This window comes from Cucumis melo, chromosome 3 (assembly GCF_025177605.1).
Source record: "Cucumis melo cultivar AY chromosome 3, USDA_Cmelo_AY_1.0, whole genome shotgun sequence".
NCBI lineage: Eukaryota > Viridiplantae > Streptophyta > Magnoliopsida > Cucurbitales > Cucurbitaceae > Cucumis > Cucumis melo.
The window spans coordinates 6547399-6567670 of NC_066859.1; the positions used below are offsets into that span (position 1 = coordinate 6547399).

General features: G+C 31.8%; 1 long non-coding RNA gene across 1 annotated transcript; it reads right to left on the minus strand.

Annotated features, from left to right (window-relative positions):
- Nucleotides 1-420: 420 nt before the first annotated feature.
- On the minus strand, nt 421-4908 carry LOC127148588 (uncharacterized). Its single transcript, XR_007819690.1, has 4 exons — nt 4659-4908; nt 3244-3307; nt 1246-2721; nt 421-631 (listed from the first exon to the last, which is right to left on the minus strand). It is a non-coding gene; the product is annotated as an uncharacterized LOC127148588 (long non-coding RNA).
- Nucleotides 4909-20272: the final 15364 nt, after the last annotated feature.

A 20272-nucleotide genomic window follows, 5' to 3' on the forward strand; every position in this document is an offset into this window, starting at 1 on the left:
TTCCACGTAATTGAACAACCTAAGTTAAATTTTGTATTGGTATTTGTTATTGGTTTTTGGAATATGACAATATTTTTACACTACAAGAAATCTGGCCTTTAATGTCGATTTAAAACCGACATTAAAGGCCTTTAATGTCACTTGACGACCGACATCTTTGCGAGCGTTATTAAAGGCCTTCAATGTCGGTTATAAACCGAAATCTTTGAAGGTGTTATTGAATGCCTTTAATGTCGGTTGATCTTTAATGTCGGTGGATAACCGACATTAAAGATATGTCTTTAATGTCGTTTTTAAACCGACATTAAAGACACATTTAATGTCGTATTTACACTAGTTTTTATGATGGCAAAACCGACATTATTTGGTTTGAATTATATATAATAAAATACAATTAAATAAACAACCAACAATTGTAAGTGAAAACTCGAAAATATAAAGATAATATATATAAGATCGTGATTATTAACCCATGTATATGTACAACAGAAAGTTCCTCCACTAAATACATATTCATATTTGTGGATGTAGCAACCTCAAATTCAAGGACTAACAATTAAATATAGAACATCATTCACAAAAATGAATAAACATACAAAAGTACTCATCAAGCTGTTTCCATTCACGAAGCCTGCAATACAAGAATAGGTCAAATAATCAGACAACAACTTTCAGAATTCATCTTCAAAACTACCAAACAAACTATGTCTGAACGGTTTTTCTCATATTTCTTTAGAATCTACAAACTCAATTCAATAATAAAAAAAATGAAAATAAACACAAGCTAAAGGATATTCTCCTCCACAGATAAAGAACAACAATAATAAACATGAGTCTTCTTTGAAAGCATGAGTCTTCTTTGAAAGCATACATATGTGAAAGGAAATGCAGGGATTCTCACAAATGAAACAATAAATAAATAATAAAAGAATCATCCATATTAGTAATAATTAAGGAGTTGGATAATCTAAAACAAAGTATTACAAAACAGTTCACAACAAAGTATATATTTATGTACTAAGACTTCTTGCAACAGACTAAGGGACTCTGAAAATGCTAAACAACAGTGGAACGAGAGACCAAAAGATCGAGAATATTTTGAGAATTACAAAGAAACATGGGCAAAGTAAAGATATTTCTAAAACAAAAAATTTTAATTCAACTCAAGTACAGAAATGTTTTCAAGTTGAGAAACAGTATCATTATATCATCACTGTGCTTCATTTAGGATGTAAGAAAAATTACCAACAACGTCAAATTCGTAAGCCGAGATTCTACCAATCCTTTCCAAGAGCACAGGTCGTCGACATCAGCTGCTACAATATCAATTTGAAAATATTTTTTGTAGCTTTAAAAAAACATTGGTATTGTTGAGGAAATTTTAAAAGATTCAAATTAAAACTATTTCAAATACAGTTCTTGCCATGTTGTTTAGTTTGTTTAAGGTACATGTGACTGTCACAGTAACAACTTTAAACCCACCATGAGACTTTTGCTAAGTGAAGTGCTAAAATTAAGTGGCAAGGACCAAAGACTTCTTATAAAGTTCAACTGCCAAATCTGGAAGCATCAATGGAAGAAATAGAGTTAATGGATTTATGCAACAAAATACATAACAAGGATTGAAGATAACTTGCATTTACATAAGCAAACGCAAACGCAATGTGTAAAAATATGAAAGGAGGCAGATAGCTAGCAAAACAACCCATCTAAGACAATCGAGATTCAAAAAAGAGGAAGCACCTAAGGTTTCCAATAATTGATTACAACTTGAACTTCTTTGCACGATTCCTGCATCCGTACAAGCGATTTACTTTAGTTCTAACTCAAATTCCCCAGTCAAATGAATTCCAAGAGGATTAAAAGCTCTCGTTGTAATCGATACTTTTTCCCCAATATCCTTCAAAATTTCAAGAACCAAATGCCAAAAATACAAGACAATTTATCACAATTGAAAATCAAGAGGTTACTTGACAAACTATTCATCCTCTTGAGTTTCTCACTTGTACATCCAACGATTATTCAAAACTGTTAACCACATTAAGACGACCCCTTCAAAAAAAAATTCCATATGGAACAACCAAAATCAACTTATTATTGATGCATTTCCAATGCATAGCATACCAATCTTTTTTTAGCAACATCTTTTGGAAAACCAATTCTAATCACATGGTTGGATGGTTTCATTTTTGTGGAACCAAATATGCTGCCCATATTTCACCTGCGGGTGGTGGTGGTTCAACCCAATGCCCTGGTATACGGTTGCACAAAATTTCATAGGAACATTCAATTAACATAACTCTCCCACCTCTCTAGGCTATCAATGCATTCAAATATTTAAATATATACAATTACGAAGGGAAAATGAACATGGAAATCAAGAAGAAATTGTTTGAATAAATGGGATACAAGACACCTCACATCAATAATCCCCTCTTTCGGAGCAATCTTTCACTTGCCAAGATCCCATATATTTACACAACATATAATACAACATCCATCATGAAAGTGAAAGTGATATATTTAAACTAGAGAAGTGACAAATATTTTGAAACAACATCCATCATGGTGCATGAAGGGAAATAATCAAGGAGTGATTCCCAAATTACACATAAAACTATCTTCAGTATACCAATATATATTCTGCTTCCAGCTTCTCTCTAGTTTCATGAGAAACGAGGATGATACACTACTTCCTAGGACACATTACATAATAAAAAACTGCAGAAGAAAGAGAAGGGGCAACATTACCCATTGAAAACATCTTTAAATCATAAAGGAACACAAGGAGGAAGAAGAAGAGTGTACAGTAAAAGCCTGTGGGGGGTAATAAAGTGCTAAGCATCATAAAGATAATTTAAAGATGAGAAGAAACAACCACAAGCTACTTTATATGTTCCCAAAATTGATATGCGTTAGGAGCATATTAAGAGTATACATAAATAAAACTATAAAATAAGAGTACTTAGTTAGGGTTTTTTTTTTAATCCCTGCAAACAGAAAAACCCAACAAATATTTGAAAATAGGGGAATAGCCACCCCGATCTTGTGATATATTGCAGATAAACTAAATTACAAGCAAATATGAAAGTTCTTAGATCAAGAAATAAGAACAATGCAATAAAGAAAACAAAACTATCCATCTCTTTTGGAATTTACAACTTGTTGAAAATCACATATTAGATTAACATTCGAGCAAGTACTAGAAGATTATATTTAAAGAGGAAAATTGAATCAACCAACCTTGTAGTTCCATCGAGGTTTTGAAACTGAAGTGAGACCTGAAGGAAGAATTTCCTGGAAAGCTCTTTCACACAAAACACAAAAAAGTAAAAATACAAAAAGAAAGACTAGAATGCTAATCAAAATGGAAAATGAAAGGTGCACAAATTAGAGTGTCATATTCCTACAACAATTAAAGCATTAAATCTCCAAATGAGGAAAAAGAAAATACTCACAAAAAATGAAAATCGGTACCACTTCAACACCATATAAAAGAATCTACATACACAATGTAAACTCAAAAAATTGAAAGATTTCTTCTTACTGGTGCAACAAAAAAGTTAAAAATTTATTGAAATGGCTTGCTTATTTAGTTTGGTTCAAAATGGCTAGATTTGTTAAAATCTATGAATAACCATCTCCATTAGCAGAAGCTTGAAGTCTAAAACTTCACGTGAAGAGCAAAACTATATTAATTCATTATGCATTTGTGTGGGACTACTGAAATTAATGGCATGATGCCACATTCAGTTCTCATAAGCTTACTGTATAAAGAACAGCAATCTAATAAAATTAGACAATTCGTAATGCTAATCAGTTGAATTAGAGATTTGGGATTTATAAGAATGAACTATCATCTACCAAGCAATACAATAAATTACTAACAAATTTTTCAGGTGGCATACCATGGCAAAGAGTTTAATCAATCAAATGAATCATCACTTATCAAAGGTTAACAAATGAAAGGTTGCAAATAAGTGAACCATGATCCTATGACAACACATGAATATCAATCTTTGTGTCTTTTTTAGATATTTATTACAAAATCATATTGGACTAGGAAAACAAAACAAACATAAATGATACACCTTTCAAAGCTCATCCCAAAGTTTGTAGAGATTGGCATTGTGAGGACCATGAAGATTATAGCAAAACTCGTGTAACATTGTATCAAAAACTTGATTGAATGGAAAAAATATCCATCCCTATTTGGCCTTCGAAGCCTTTAACTTCACACGAATTCCACGTCCCACATTTAACCCTAAAAGTGTTGGATTTTTTGGGCTGCAAATTTCTCGACAAACATAATGCACAACAACAGAAATTCATTACTTCCTTAGTTCACAAGACTAAAAAAGCACAGGAATAAACCAAGAATAAACATTTTTTGGAATTTGACTTGGTTAAACAAATTTCTCCTGTCATCATTCCTTGCAACAAAAAAACTAAATGATATGAAAAATGATATATCTTCAGTTTTCATTTCAAACAACCATCAAGAATAATGCCAAAAATGAATAGATATAGAATCCAAGAGAAAATGCAAAAACAACAACAATCCTTCCATTATAAGCAACAAGAAACAAAGTGATGGAAACTTCAGACTAAAAAAAATAATAATAAATAAAAAAGAAAGTTGAGTGCCTTGTAAGTACATTATATTTACCAAAACTGCAAAAACCTTGACTCGTCATTTATGTTCGACGGTGTTGGCGAGCACAACGAAGGTCGACAGATTGTTCGATGACTACAAGCTACTACAGGCTGGGCACGAGGGATGATGATGGTGGGTTATACGACGATTGGGTATGGGTTGGATACAAGAGATTTCTTCTAGTGGTGGTGGCGGCGGTGGTGGCTATTTGGAGAATAGAGGGAAGAAAGTGAGATGAGACTGAGGAGAAGGAAAGAAATTAAGAGGGATTGTGTGGCTTGGAGAGAAAAGAGTAAAGTAAGAGAGAGAAACCATTGATTTTTTTACAAAATTAAAAAATTAAAAAAATTAAAAAAATAAAAATGAGCTTTAATGTTGCTTTTCAAAAAGAGGATGTTTAATGTCAGTTTTAAACTCACATTAAAGCTCACTCTTTAATGTCGGTTTAAAACTGACATTAAACATCCGCCTTTTGAAAACCGACATTAAAGCTTCGTTTTTATTTTTTTCACTCGACATCAAAGGTTAAATTTCTTCTAGTGTTAGAGACGATTTTTATAATATATTTTACGAGGATTACATTCCTAAAAAAGTTAATCAATGCTTAAATAAAATAGATTAGAGGAAGAGAGTATAGAAAGATTTAGAGGCTAAAATAATGAGAAAAATAATTATGGTGTATTAGGGAGTGATTTTGAGATAATAAAAACACTTTTTCTCTTGCCAAAATCGCTTTTTCTTAAAATAATAGTGTTCGACAAGAACTAAAACTGAATTTAGAAAATTCTAGATCATTACAAATTGATTTTTTATCAATTAGTTTATAGGTGTTTTTTGTTAATTGATTAAGTGAGAATCAACCCCAATATGGTTTATCTAATTCAATTCCTTTTTTCTTTTTTTTTTGTAAAATATTGTTGGTAAGTTATTTATGAATTATTTTTTTATTCTATGTACCAAAGATGACAGACATGTCTGTCATTAAATTGTTGATAAAATAAATAATTTATATGTTTTAAATTTTGTTACAATAGTTATTATAATCATTCACCTTACTCAAAATATCAATTTATATGTAAATATTTAACAATAAAAAAAATAAAAATCGATATTTAACATGGTTATTTAGTTACAAAATTATTTCTCAAATAAAAGAAAAAGTACAACTTTCGATTATGTAGCCTAATTTTTTTTTTCAAAATAACTTATTTTTTTTTTGTTTAAACTCATTTTTGTGAAAATCGTTTAAAATATACGTAATAACAGTTTTGAGTAGTTCTTAAACACTTTCATTTAAAAAAATATATATATTTTCTAAATTAAACACTTGAAAATGTAATCCAAACATACCATTAGTTGCATTCAGTTATCCTGAATTCTATTAAAGCACCCGACCATAATTTGTGTTCTTAGATACTGTAAATTTTTGTTTATATGCAATATATGAGAGAATGATTTGTAAGATTGCACTTGAGTATATATCCTTCAAATTAATAATAATTAATGTATGGGAGAAAATTTATGGGAGGGATAAAAGATAATAACGAGAGAAGGTTCTGTTCCAAAATTAGAAGATTGAAAATTTGAGAGCCAAATACACTAAGGACTTGGTTGGAAAATTTCAAATGAATCATGTTTATTTGTTACCGTCAAAAAAATGAATGACTTTCCCAAGATAACTTTTCTAACTACAATAATTGTATTTCTTAAATTATTTTAAATGATAAAATATTTTAAAATATTTTTAGAAAATATAACAAAACATCTAGCATATCTACAATGAATCGTAATAAACTATCATATTTTACTATATTTTATAAACATTTTGGTTCACTTTTGTTATATTTGAAAACAATTCTATTTAAAGTCCTTGAAGTACAGCCTATATGGCTTAGAAGTAAATTGCTTACGTAGCTTACTCCTATTGATTCTAATTATTTTCCATTAACAAATCATGGTTAAATTAAAGTTGCTTATATTAGTAAACTTCTTTTAACTTCCTCGGTTTTGTTTTTTGGTTGTTATCCTAATACAAAATTTAAAGGAGCTTTTTGAAAGATATAACAAATCAAAAAAATATTTATCCTGTAAAGAACAATTTTGAAAATTAAAAAAGTTCATAGGCCCATAATAGAAAATATGTACAATATAAAGGAATGAAATTCCAAAGCGGAAGCGTATGAACGCCGTGCAAGTGAAATTCAATTTGTAAAACCAACAAATTCAAAGAAAAACAATAAACAAAACTTAAGCATGCTTCTCATAGAGAAAAGGGTGAAAGTAAACTAAGCTTTGTAGAACCTTAAAGAATTCTTCTTCCAAGCTTTCAAGACACCACAAAATCTTCCTTGTTCTTCTCCAAGTAAAGAATCACATAGAGTTGTGGGCTTCTGTAATTTTGCTGAGGGAAGAAATTTTGAGAGAATGTTGTTTCCTTGGGAATACAAAGAGATCGATAGGATAGTGCTTTAATTTTTTTTTTTTTTTTTTTAAAAACAAATCTTAACCATTATTGATATGGAGGGGGAAGTTATTAAATAACTTCCTCCCTCTTTCCCACGTAAAATAACTCCCAAGAGAGTTATTCATTCTATTTATTTAAAAAATATTAATTAAATTAAATAAAATCAATATAAAATTTAATTAATATATATATTATATCTCATATAATATAAAGTTTATATTATATCATTTATAATATAAACAATGGTTTAGATCTCTCATATAATCTATAGTTCTAATATGAATCGAATCCATATTAATCTTAACCTATAGTTTATTTATGAATCTTATTCATATTATTATTATTTCGCTACTAGAAAAAGACCCTTTCTTGACGGTTGGTTTTTTCTTTTATTGACGGTTTTTGGTAAAAACGTCAAGGAATGGGTGGTTTAATAGGAAAACCGTCAAGAATTTTGATGAAAAAGCGGAGGGGAGCCAATTTTCAGAATTCTTGACGGTTTTAAACCGTCAAGCAATATGAACATTTTCTTGACTGTTATAAACTGTCAAGGATTATCTTCTAAATTCTTGACGTTTTTAAAACGTCAAGATTTATTATAAAATCGACATTCTTGACGTTTTTCAAACGTCAAATAATATGTAATTATACTTGACGTTTTAAAAACGTCAAGAAATATTGATTACATTCTTGATGTTTGATAAACATCAAGAAATATCGATTAAATTCTTGACGTTTTAAAACGTCAAGAATTTTAATTCAAAGGCGGAGACTGAGAAATTTTAAAATTTCTTGATATTTTTAAAACGTCAAGTAAGAGAATTTTACTTGACGTTTCAGAAACGTCAAGAATTACTAAATTAATTGAAAAAAATAAAAACTATTTTTTTTTAGAAAACTAAATTCTTTTAACTTTTTAAATAAAAATATAAAATATAAAAATATTTTTTTTATTTCTCTCATTCTATTAAATAAACTTATTAAGATAAATTTATTAAAATAAAGTTATCAAATAAACTTACTAAAATAAAATTATTAATACAAACCTATTAAAATAAAGATATTAATACAAACCTATTAAAATAAATTTATTAAAAATACTTATTAAAAGTTAATTTAATAAAATAAATTTATTAAAATAAATTTAGTAAAAATAAACTTATTAAAAAATAATTATTAAAAGAAATTTATTAAAATAATTAAATTATTTTATTAAAAAGAAATTTATTAAAATTTTGGCTTCAAACCTTTCATCTCCCCCTTTCTTTCCCAAAACCTTCAATCTCTCCATCTCTATCTCCATCTTCAGTCACTCTATCTTCAGCGGCCGTCCATTACAACCCACGCAAATGATCCACTGCCAGCCACCATAGACGCGTGGGTTTCAGACGACATCTCCAGACGCGACGGGCTTCGTCAGATGGCATATCGAGACGACGGTCTTCGTCAGATGACATCTCCACACGCGACGGGCTTTAGACGGTGACCTCGACAGGCTTTGAACTGTGAACCACGGTCTTCTGACGACGACCCACGGACTTCCGACGGCGACCCACGACCTTCCGATGGCGACCCACTGCAGTCCGACCGCTCCCATACTAACTCCGACCTACGATCAGATCAGAACATATATATCATTCTCATTAATAATACCAATAAGCCTCAAATTCTAAGAGGTTTTCTTTTATTTGGACTCCTTTTTAACTAGAGTACATGCTAATGTTTTTTGTTTGTATTGAAGAACAAAAGTGACTAAATAATGGTTCTCGCCCAACCTAATTTTTAACTTGTATTAAATAAGAAAAGAACGAGGATTCAGTTTTTTGTTAGAAGAAGGAAGGATAATTCTATGTACTTTGTTATACAAACCCGCCGCTGCACCTAATGAAAGTTATAGAAGTAGTAGTGAAGAAAAAGAAACCGCTTAAACATCACACACTACGTATACTTTTCTTTATTTTAAAGCTGTTTGTAATTTTCTTTTTTAATGATGTATAGATTCCAACTGCATCTTTGTTGAATTATCATACACCATAGAATCTGAAGAAGAAGGAAGTTCTAGAGCTGAGGAGTTTTGGCTTTTTTTCCAGGTTAATTCTCTCTTCTGCTTGTTTCTTCTTTTCCGGCTACCGGGACGGTGGCGACTTCTATGAGAATTTTGTTGTTTGTATTTCTTCCATCGAGATCTTCTTCGACTTTTTTTGTTTTTCTTTAATTAATGGGGTTTTTATTTAGGAATGAATGTTAGGTTTTCACGATGTGGGTGTTAATTGTTTGTGTATAATCATGTTTGTTGGTTGAAATTTTGTCTATTTAGGGTGAAATGGGTGTAGATTGCTGGCTTTTTGTTTATGTATTCGAGATAATTGTTGTTCTTTGGTTATTCTTTTTTGTTTATTGTAGTACGATTTTTTGGGCTTTTTTTTATTTGAGACTATGTATATTGAGGAACTAAAGGAGGAAGGAGAGTTATAGAGTGGGGAAGAGGGAAATTCAGGTGTTATTGTTAGTAATTTGGAGAATAGCATTTTAGTTCTTTCAGGTTCAAGAAGTACAACCCGACCAACTAAAGAGGATGATGATCTTCGGGGTTCCATAGCTGCCCCTACTCCAAGAACTGTCTCAAAATTATTGAATGTAAAATCAAGTGCACCTACGACTTGAGCCAAGCCATTGTCAGCTGCAATTTTTACTTTCCATTGTTTATTAGAGTGAAATTGGTCATTCCCTCCATAAGTTGTATCTTAACCTTGATTGCATTCATAGTTTGATCTATAATAGCATTCTTTATAGTGCAGCTTCCTTTGCTTTTCTTTTTTACTTTTGAAGGAATATGATTTTGACAATGGTCGATTCCATAAGGGGAGACAATTTCACGCTGTAATAAACTTTATTCTTTTTTCTTCTTCTTTTTAGATTATCAGAAACATTTTACTTGATATGCATCTCTCTATTTTTCTATTAAATTAATGTACTCAAAGTAGAGAAAATTAGATTTTTGCATCTAAAAGATAGCAAATTCCATTAAATTCCATCAGATTGACTGTTCCAATATTTTATGGTGTTTATAATCATTTATGTATTGAACTAAGTTTTAAATAAGTGGAATACTATTTAAAGAGTTAATATATGTCTTATTTGGGTGAAGTGATAAGGACAACTATAGAATTGAGCTGTGATTTCAGCAAAGATGTAGAGACTTTGTTACTTGAGTCTAAGGATTTCAATCCTATAATGCTGTAGGATTGAGAAAGAAAGCATGTCACTCTTCAATAATTGTTACCTATAAAAAAACAAAATAAAAAGTCTGGAAAGGCATAACATAAAACATATTATGCTGCCATATATTTTATTTGCCCTTTCCTTTACTTTTTGATTTCCCCCCTCTTTTTGTAGCTTCTCCATTTCTTATGCATCTGTTCAGTGTACAGATGTGATTCAACTCTTCTTAGTTCAATATAAGGCATGGTTGTAGTATAGTAAACCTCTATAAGGTATGTTGAAAACTGGAATCACTTTTTTGTTGTGTCCACTTGAGATTATATTGAAAATGAATAATTGAAAAACAAGCAATGTTGATATTAGTTAGATTTCATTTAAATATCATTGAAAATCTCTAGATTACTCTACAAAGTTCATTCACAGAGAGTATAACCATTGATGTGATTTAAAGGAATTTTTTTTCCTTTTGATCTTTTGATTATTATGAATTTCAACCTTCGATACTTAATTATCTGTTTTGTATTTTCAGTTCCTTTGATGTTTATGCTCTGTTGCTTTGGATGTTTCTTTAGCTTGTTTTTCTTTTGATGTTTAATTCTGGTGGTCTGGAAGCAACTCTAGGCATTAAATTCATTATGGTTGTTGGAGAATAGAAACTGTGATTTTATTTGTGTAGAATGATCAGCTTACTCTTTATAGTTGTTAGTTAATTTCTTTGACCGAATAAGTTTTGAACATACTTTGTTGTTGTGATGTTACCTACTTCTTGTAGATTGGCTCTGCAGTTGGTGGTACTTATTTTGGCTCATGAATTGGAGGTAGTAGAGGATGCAGAATGCAAGTTCATTTGAAGCAAGTTTCATTCAAGGTCATTGAGTTAGATGTTTTGTATATGAAAATATCGAACAAATATGTAAATTTTTCGAAATGTTGATACATAGATGGTAAAATGTTAATATATGTTAAAGTTTTGGAATTGTGCTAGTGCATATTTATGTTTGAAATGTCATGAACAATAAATTTCTTGACGGTTCGCAAATGTCATAAACAACGAAATTCTTGACGGTTCCAAAATGTGATGAAAAAGAATACTCTTGACGAGTACAAAATGTCATAAACAATCACTTTCTTGATGGTTATCAAATGTCATGAAAAATGCACTGTTAACGGTTTTAAAATGTCATGAATATTCGTATTGTTGACGGTTTTTGTCATTCTTAGTCACATTCTTGACTGTTCTAAACTGTCATTAAAACTTATAATCTTGACGGTTATAAACTGTCAACGTTAACAATTCTTGACGTTTTTTACAACTGTCAAGAAAATTGTCTTTCTTGACACTGGATTCAACGACGGTTTTTAAGCCGTCAAGAATAATCATTCTTGACAGTTTAAAACCGTCAGAAAAATCAACTTTTGTAGTAGTGTTTGTATCATATTCAAATATTAACTTCTCTCATAAAAACTTTACATTATAATGTATCAAATACATTATATTAATTGTATCATATACAATTTATTCCCTTTAATCAATTTGAACAATTCAAATTAAACCAAAATAAATTTGATTCTAATTTATCCTTATTGAGCTAACAAGGGGACCTTATGGACCTACAGATTGAAGCTCCAATGAAATGAGATTAATTAATTAAACTCTTTAATTAAATTAATCTCTATTCATTAACTATTAGTCATTCCACTAAAGACTAATACTTGCACTCTTCTTACTGTAGATATATTTTTGTGTCCATTAGATATAACCAATCAACAGTACAATGACCCTTCACAAATTGCTCGTAGGTATAGCTAGGCCAAAAATTACCATTTTGCCCCTGTAGTTACATCTAACTCCTTAAGTACCACTGATTCCTCTAATGAACAAGAATTATAGTTCTACTATAACTGAACTCCTCTCAGGCCAAGAGAGGGTGTGGCGCCACATTGTTCAAGCCTTGAAATCCGCCCTTAAGAGATCAATTTAGCTGTGTTCCCAGCTTTCCAATCAGACGAATCCCCAAAATGGTAAACATATTAAGTCGGCTACATAGGACACTCTCACCCATACAAATGAAAGGATCGCCTTCATAGGCAGAAGTTCACAACTCACTCAGGATTCAGGTCAAGTCACCTATAGTCATCTTGGTGAAATGTAGTCTCAACTAGTAACGGTGTTAATAACAGAGACTATTCGTTTCGTGGTTCGGTCTTATACAAACTCTTTGTATAGAACACCCTCGCTCTAATGTCTTGACATAAATGATTATGATCAAATCATTTGTAGCACTTTAGAACAATTATAACAACTACAATGTAGGCCATTCGTAGTGTCACCAGGATAAGGTATCAAGCCTTATCCATTTACTACAGACCATTTAGGTTATCACTTAAACATGATCCACTTGTATGTTTCCACATACATGTTTAGGTTACAGAAGATAACCTTGGATGTTAGTTTATTAGTTTTGTGGATTAATGCAACTAAATGTCAAATAAAATAAAACACTTTGTTTTATTAGATAAATAAAAAGTTTGTATAATATATATAATTACAAACTACAAGATCACGAGATTTAGGGCATAAACCCCAACAATCTCCCACTTGTCCTAAAGCTAGTGGGGTGTACAACATAAAAATTAAAATACTATAATAGTACCCAAAACAAGAAACTAGGGCATACAAAACGCACCCAGTAAATCTCCCACTTGCCCTAGATTAAATGTGGCATGTCACGTAGACCTAGACTCTCTAGGTGACCCTCAAACACCTTGGCCGTGAGGGGCTTTGTAAACATATCAGCAACATTGTCCGTCGAAGCTATCTATGTGACGATCACGTCCCCTCGATGCACTATCTCTCGAATCAAGTGATACTTGCGTTTAATATGCTTTCCACGCTTGTTGCTTCTAGGCTCCCTAGAATTAGTCAGAGCCCCACTGTTTTCACAGTAAATAGTAATTGGCTTTGATATGTTTGGAACTCATTCCAAATGAGTCAAGAATTTTCTAAGCCAAACAGCCTCTTTGACAGCTTCACAAGCTGCGACATACTCTGCCTCCATGGTGGAGTCAACAATACATCCTTGCTTTATACTTCTCCAAAGTATAGCTCCTCCGTTAAGAGTGAACACTGAACCTGAAGTAGATTTCGTAGAATCTCTATCAGTCTGAAAATTAGAGTCTGTGTATCCTGTAAGAGTCAAATCCTTAGAACCATACACAAGCATGTAGTCCCTCGTTCTCTTAGGATACTTGAGGATAGTTTTAACGGCAGTCCAATGAGCGAATCCTAGATTAGATTGATATCTACTGACTATCCCCACCACATAACAGATGTCAAGTCTAGTACATAACATCACATACATCAAGCTGCCAACAACTGATGCATATGGGATATGTCTCATTTCCTCAACCTCTTGAGGTGTCTTAGGACACTGTTCCTTAGACAAAGTAACTCCATGCCTGAAAGGTAGTAAGCTTCTCTTTGAGTTTTGCATTGAATATTTAACAACCATCTTGTCAATATACAATGTTTGAGACAAAGCTAGCGTTTTGTTCTTACGATCTGTAAAGATCTGAATACCCAGAACAAACTGTGCCTCTCCCAAATCTTTCATTTGAAATTGGGCTGCTAGCCATTGTTTGATGTCGGTTAGTAAACGTACATCATTTCCAATGAGAAGGATATCATCTACGTACAGAACTAAGAAAGCTACTGAATTATTGATGATTCTTTTGTAGACACAAGGCTCATCAACGATTTGATCAAATCCATAAGATTTTATTGCGGTATCAAATCTTATGTTCCAAGATCAAGAAGCTTGTTTCAATCTATAAATAGAACGATTAAGCTTGCAAACCTTTTTCTCTTGACCTGAGATTATGAATCCTTCTGGTTGTTGCATATAGATGGTCTCCTCAATATTGTCATTCAAAAAGGCAGTCTTAACATCCATTTGCCAAATCTCATAGTCAAAATATGCAGCAATGGACAAAAGTATTCGAATAGATTTTAACATGGCAACAGGAGAGAGTCTCCTCATAGTCAACTCCCTCAACTTGGGTATAACTCTTTGCCACTAGTATAGCTTTAAAAGTTTGTACCTTACCATCTGCACCTCTTTTTCTCTTGTAGATCCATTTACAACCTATAGGTTTTACCTCATCAGGTGGATCTACAAGATCCCAGACTGAATTGAAGTACATAGACTCCAATTCAAGATTCATAGCTTTGATCCACTCATCTTTATCCACATCGTCCATTGCCTTCTTAAAAGTCAATGGATCCTCAATGTTGCACCAGATATGACGGTTAAGGTTTCAATTAAACTCATATAACGAATGGGTAAGTTTGTAACCTTCTCACTTCGTCGAAGTTCCCTCAACGATTGAGGTTGATGTGTTCTAGTAGATGAACCGACATGAACAACTCTTGTTAATGCACTAGGCTCTTCAACAACTCTTGTTGAAGGTTCAGTAGTTTCATTGGAAAGTTCATTTAATACTATCTTATTACGCGGTTTGTGCTCCCTTATGTGGTCCTCTTCAAAAAATGTAGCATTTGTTGATACAAACACTTTATTATCTTTAGGATCATAGAAGTAACCACCTCTAGTTTCTTTGGGGTAGCCTACAAATAAACATAATTTTGAACGAGGTTCCAATTTCTTAGGGTTATTATCAAGCATGTGTGTTGGACAACCCCAGATTCTGAAACGACGTAAACTACCTTTACGACCATTCCATAATTTTAAAGGTGTTTTAGAAACACTTTTAGATGGAATACAATTAAAATATAGACTGTAGTTTGCACTGCATAACCCCAAAACAAATTAGGTAGTGAGCGTAACTCATCATAGACCGAACCATGTCCAATAAGGTTCGATTTCTCCTTTCTGATACACCATTCTGTTGAGGTGTACCAGGTGCTGAGAGTTGAGATACAATTCCACATTCCATCAAATAGTTTTGGAATTTCAAATCCATATACTCTCCACCTCGATCCAATCGAAATGTTTTAATAGTTTTACTTAATGCGTTTTCAACTTTAGCCTTGTATTCCTTGAACTTTTCAAGGGCTTCCGACTTATGTTGCATTAAATAAACATACTCATATCTTGAATAATCATCAATAAAAGTGATGAAATATTCAAATCCTCCTCTTGCTTTAACATTCATAAGACCACATAGATCTGAATGTACAAGTTCTAGGGGTTCTTTAGCCTTATGACCTTTTCCAGTAAAAGGTCTTTTGGTCATCTTACCTTCAAGGCATGCTCACATACAGGTAAAATGTTTTCTTCTAACTCACTTAGAAGTCCATTCTTTACTAATCTCTCAATCCTATTGAGATTTATGTGCCCTAATCTTAGGTGCCAAAGATGAGCATTTTCTTTTGGAGAAATTTTAAGTCTTTTATTTTGAGTCACTGCAGTTTTAAACATTTCAGTGTTAAGAAGGGCTTTAGATGTTAATGATCTTAACACATAAAGATTATTTTCTAACTTTGCAGAACAAATCTCAACACCATTTTTGCAAATAAACACTTTATTTACATTAAAATTTAACGAGTTCCTTTTTAAATCAGGAACAACATATACATTTTCTAATAAAAGAAAAGATTTCTGTAAACAAAGTCGAAGCCCTCCCACTGCAATCGCTGAGACGACATGCCCAGTTCCAACCCGCATCGTCATCTCTCAAGTCTCCAACTCCCGCCAGGTACTAAGTCTCTAAAATGAATAACAAACATGATTAGTGGCACCTAAATCTATTATCCAGGCTGAATCAATATCATTTTCCACTACACAAGTCTCTAACACTAGTAAATCATATTTACCTTGTTTGACCTTCTTCTTTTCTGCCAAGTACTTAGGACAGTTTCTCTTTCAATGTCCCTCTTGGTTGCAATGGAAACATATTTCCTTTGCAGCCTTGGCTTTCTTGCTCGTTTTAGTAGCAGCAGGGTTAGCTTTATTTTCTTGGCCACCCTTCTTCTTCTTCCACTTCTTATTGCCAGATAAAGAAGGCCCAGACTTAGTTCCAGAGGTCGAACCTCTATGGAACTTTCTTGTGGAAGTAGCAACATTTGCCTCTCCCTTCTGTCCCGTGATTTTCATCAAAGACTCAAAAGTCTGTAGCTCGTTGAGAAGGGTAGTAATGGTATAAGCAATTTTATTCATAACAGCATTGCTTCTAAATTGCAGGAAACTCTCTAGCAGAGATTCCAAAATAAAGCTAACTTGACTGGCTTCATCAATGACAACCCTATTCATTTCTGCCACGTTGAAATGAACCATCATATTGAGAACATGTTATCGCACTGAGGCTCCCTCATTCATATGAGCATTACAAATGTATTTTAGAGCATCATGCTTGATCTGATAAGAGGCCTGACCAAACATCTCCTGCAAGGAGTCCATAATCTCACGAGCAGTGAGCATTGATTCATGTTTCTTGGCCAATACTTCAGATAAGCTTGCCAAGATGTATGCTCGGGCTTTTTTATTTGCCTTGGCCCAGCGCTCATATGCTTAGCGAATAGTTCGAGTTGCATTAGCAGCTGGGACTTGAGGACACTCCTCAACTAGGACAAATCTAAGGTCATCGATGATTAGCACAGTGTTGATAGTATTTTTCCAAGATGCATAATTATTGCCATTAAGTTTATCAGCAGCCAGCATATTAAAAGTAGGACTCGTCATTATCAAATTGTTGAAAACATACAATTTATTTATTTTAGTTATAATAGCATTTTCCATAACCAATCAATTTAGCAAAATTTTAATATATCCTAAGTGATATCTATTTTGCAATGATGCTTCAACGAGGTAGGATAAGAACTTCCGTAGGGTGATTAATTATCCCTTCACTAAATTAAGACAATCTTAACTAAATATTACACCAGAATAACTCTTATTCCTATAATAGTTAGTCAAGAAATGATTAACTTACTTAAAAATTTCTTGTAAGTGTAACCCTTCATTTTAGATTCTAGAATTCCACCCAAATGAGTAATCTGTAGGGAAAAACCGATTGAAGCAAAAACTAAAGAAATCCTATCCATTTCTGGAGTTTGAGTAAAATCTAATGCAAACACCTTCCATAGGGGGGACACAAGCAGAGGTGCCTCAAGGTCGAGCTTGAGAATTTACTAGAAACTAATGAAAGAGACCGCGGGATGTGTTGACACACATCCCTCTCCCACTTACTATAAACACTATCTCCATTCACCTTGTTATTGACTTACACAAACACCACCCGTAGGGAGACACAAGCAAAGGTGCCTCGAGGCCGAGCATAAGTCTCACGGTGTGAATGTTTAAGGAGAAACATGAAAAGAAAAATGAAGTATCATATACTTCATTTCCTCCCACTTAGTGTTTTACTTAAAAATTAATTAACTTAGAAAATACGGCTAATTATTTATCTATGTCCATTGTTAAATTGGCCCAATATAACTCGGCCCAATATAACTCTTATATTGGATAGATTAACAATATATGATTATTGCTCATCAAACACTTTGATAAATATAATCATGTATTGCATGCTTATAAAAATGTTTGACTAGTTCACTTTTCAGGTCAGTTCCCAAGTAGGGGTGTTCCGTTACCGTCAGCTTAAGTACCCCAGCCTAGATAGAACCTTCCTTAGATAAAGATCCCTTATAGACAAATATTTTATAAATTTAATCTTTTATTGATATCATTTTAATCCTAGTAAAACGAGAAAAGATTAATCCTATTTCTAATCTCATTAGAAACATTATTCATTAAGGTCTAGGTGAATTAATATTAAACTATTTAAAACTAATTGTGACCTTATGTTAGTATGAAACTCTTTATTATAGATTTTATTTCTAAATTCATAACTTATAACACTTTTAAGAAAAGAAAATAATTAAAACCTATAAACATGCATTTCTAATGTCATTTAATAAATATAATAATTATATTCACTAAGTAATGACATGCTCAATGCATTTTCATTTTTATCACACAATAAAACAATTATATTAATGCAATGAAAATAAACACATCCATCAATCAAACTATATAATACAACATTTTATATTAAATATGATGATGCATAGATATATTAGTTATACATGCTATCATATAATATAACAATTATATTAAATATGATGCATGAGCATGCTTAGAAAATCATGCAACTAAAATATAACACTTATATTTAAGAATGATGCATGATAACTATAATCCTAAGGTGGGATTTTAAACTATATGAAAAAGAAAAAAAAAACGAAAAACTGCAAGATCTGGAATTCAAAGCCACGACCTCCGGCAACAATGGTGGATGACAAGTCGCTGCACCAAAAAACAAAACACGATGCTTCGAAGACGTGCGTAAAACATATATTTGTTTTTTGTTTTTATAACAAACTCTGCTGCAACTCTGTACAGATTTGAATCTCTACAAAACTGGAAAAAATCCTCCGTAATTCCTCCGATAATCGTCCATCTTCTCAGCAACACTTGCCTCAAACGACACGGACTTATAGACTCGATTATAGAATTAAAATGACCAAAACAACAATCCCTTACATCAATCAAATTAATGAAAAACTGTAATCTAAGGTGCCAAAATTGAAAACATCTATTTTGCAAAACCCACATTGAACGATGTAGAGAGAAAAAAAATACCAACCTTTTTTTGAATTTGACTTCAAAAATTCAAAAAAAAAATCACGATTTGGCTCTGACACCAATTGAAGGAATGAAATTCCACTGCAGAAGCGTATAAACGCCGTGCAAGTTAAATTCAATTTGTAAAACCAATAAATTCAAAGAAAAACAATAAACAAAACTTAAGCATGCTTCTCATGGAGGAAAAGGTGAAAATAAACTAACCTTTGTAGAACCTTAAAGAATTCTTCTTCCAAGCTTTCAAGACACCACAAAATCTTCTATGTTATTCTCCAAGTATAGAATCACAGAGAGTTGTGGGGTTTTGTAATTTTGGTGAGGGAAGGAATTTTAAGAGAATGTTGTTTCCTTTGGAATACAGAGATCGATAAGATAGTGCCTTAAAAAAAAATTCTTTTTTTTTTCTTTTTAAAAAAAATCTTAACCCTTATTGATAATGGAGGGGGAAGTTATCAAAATAACTTCCTCCCTCTTTCCCACGTAGAATAACTCCCAAGAGAGTTATTCATTCTATTTATTTTAAAAAAATATTAATTAAATTAAATAAAATGAATATAAAATTTATATAATATATATATTATATCTCATATAATATAAACTTTATATTATATCTCATATAATATAAACTTTATATTATATCATATATAATATAACCAATGGTTTCGATCTCTCATATAATCTATAGTTCTAATATGAATCGAATCCATATTAATTTTAACCTATAGTTTATTTATGAATCTTATTCATATTATTATTATTTGGATCATATTCAAATATTAACTTCTCTCATATAAACTTTACATTATAATGTATCAAATACATTATATTAATTGTATCATATACAATTTATTCCCTTTAATCAATTTGAACAATTCAAATTAAACCAAAATAAATTTGATTCTCATTTATCCTTATTGAGCTAACAAGGGGACCTTATGGACTGATAGATTGAAGCTCCAATGAAAAGAGATTAATTAATTAAACTCTTTATTAAATTAATCTCTATTTATTAACTAATAGTCATTCCACTAAAGACTAATAGTTGCACTCTTCTTACTGTAGATATATTTTTGTGTCTGTTAGATATAACCAATCAACAGTCCAATGACCCTTCACTAATTGCTCGTAAGTACAACTAGGCCAAAAATTACCGTTTTGCCCCTATAATTACATGTAACTCCTTAAGTACCACTTATTCCTGTAATGAACAATAATTATAGTCCTACTATAACTGAACTCCTCTCAGGCCAAGAGAGGGTGTGG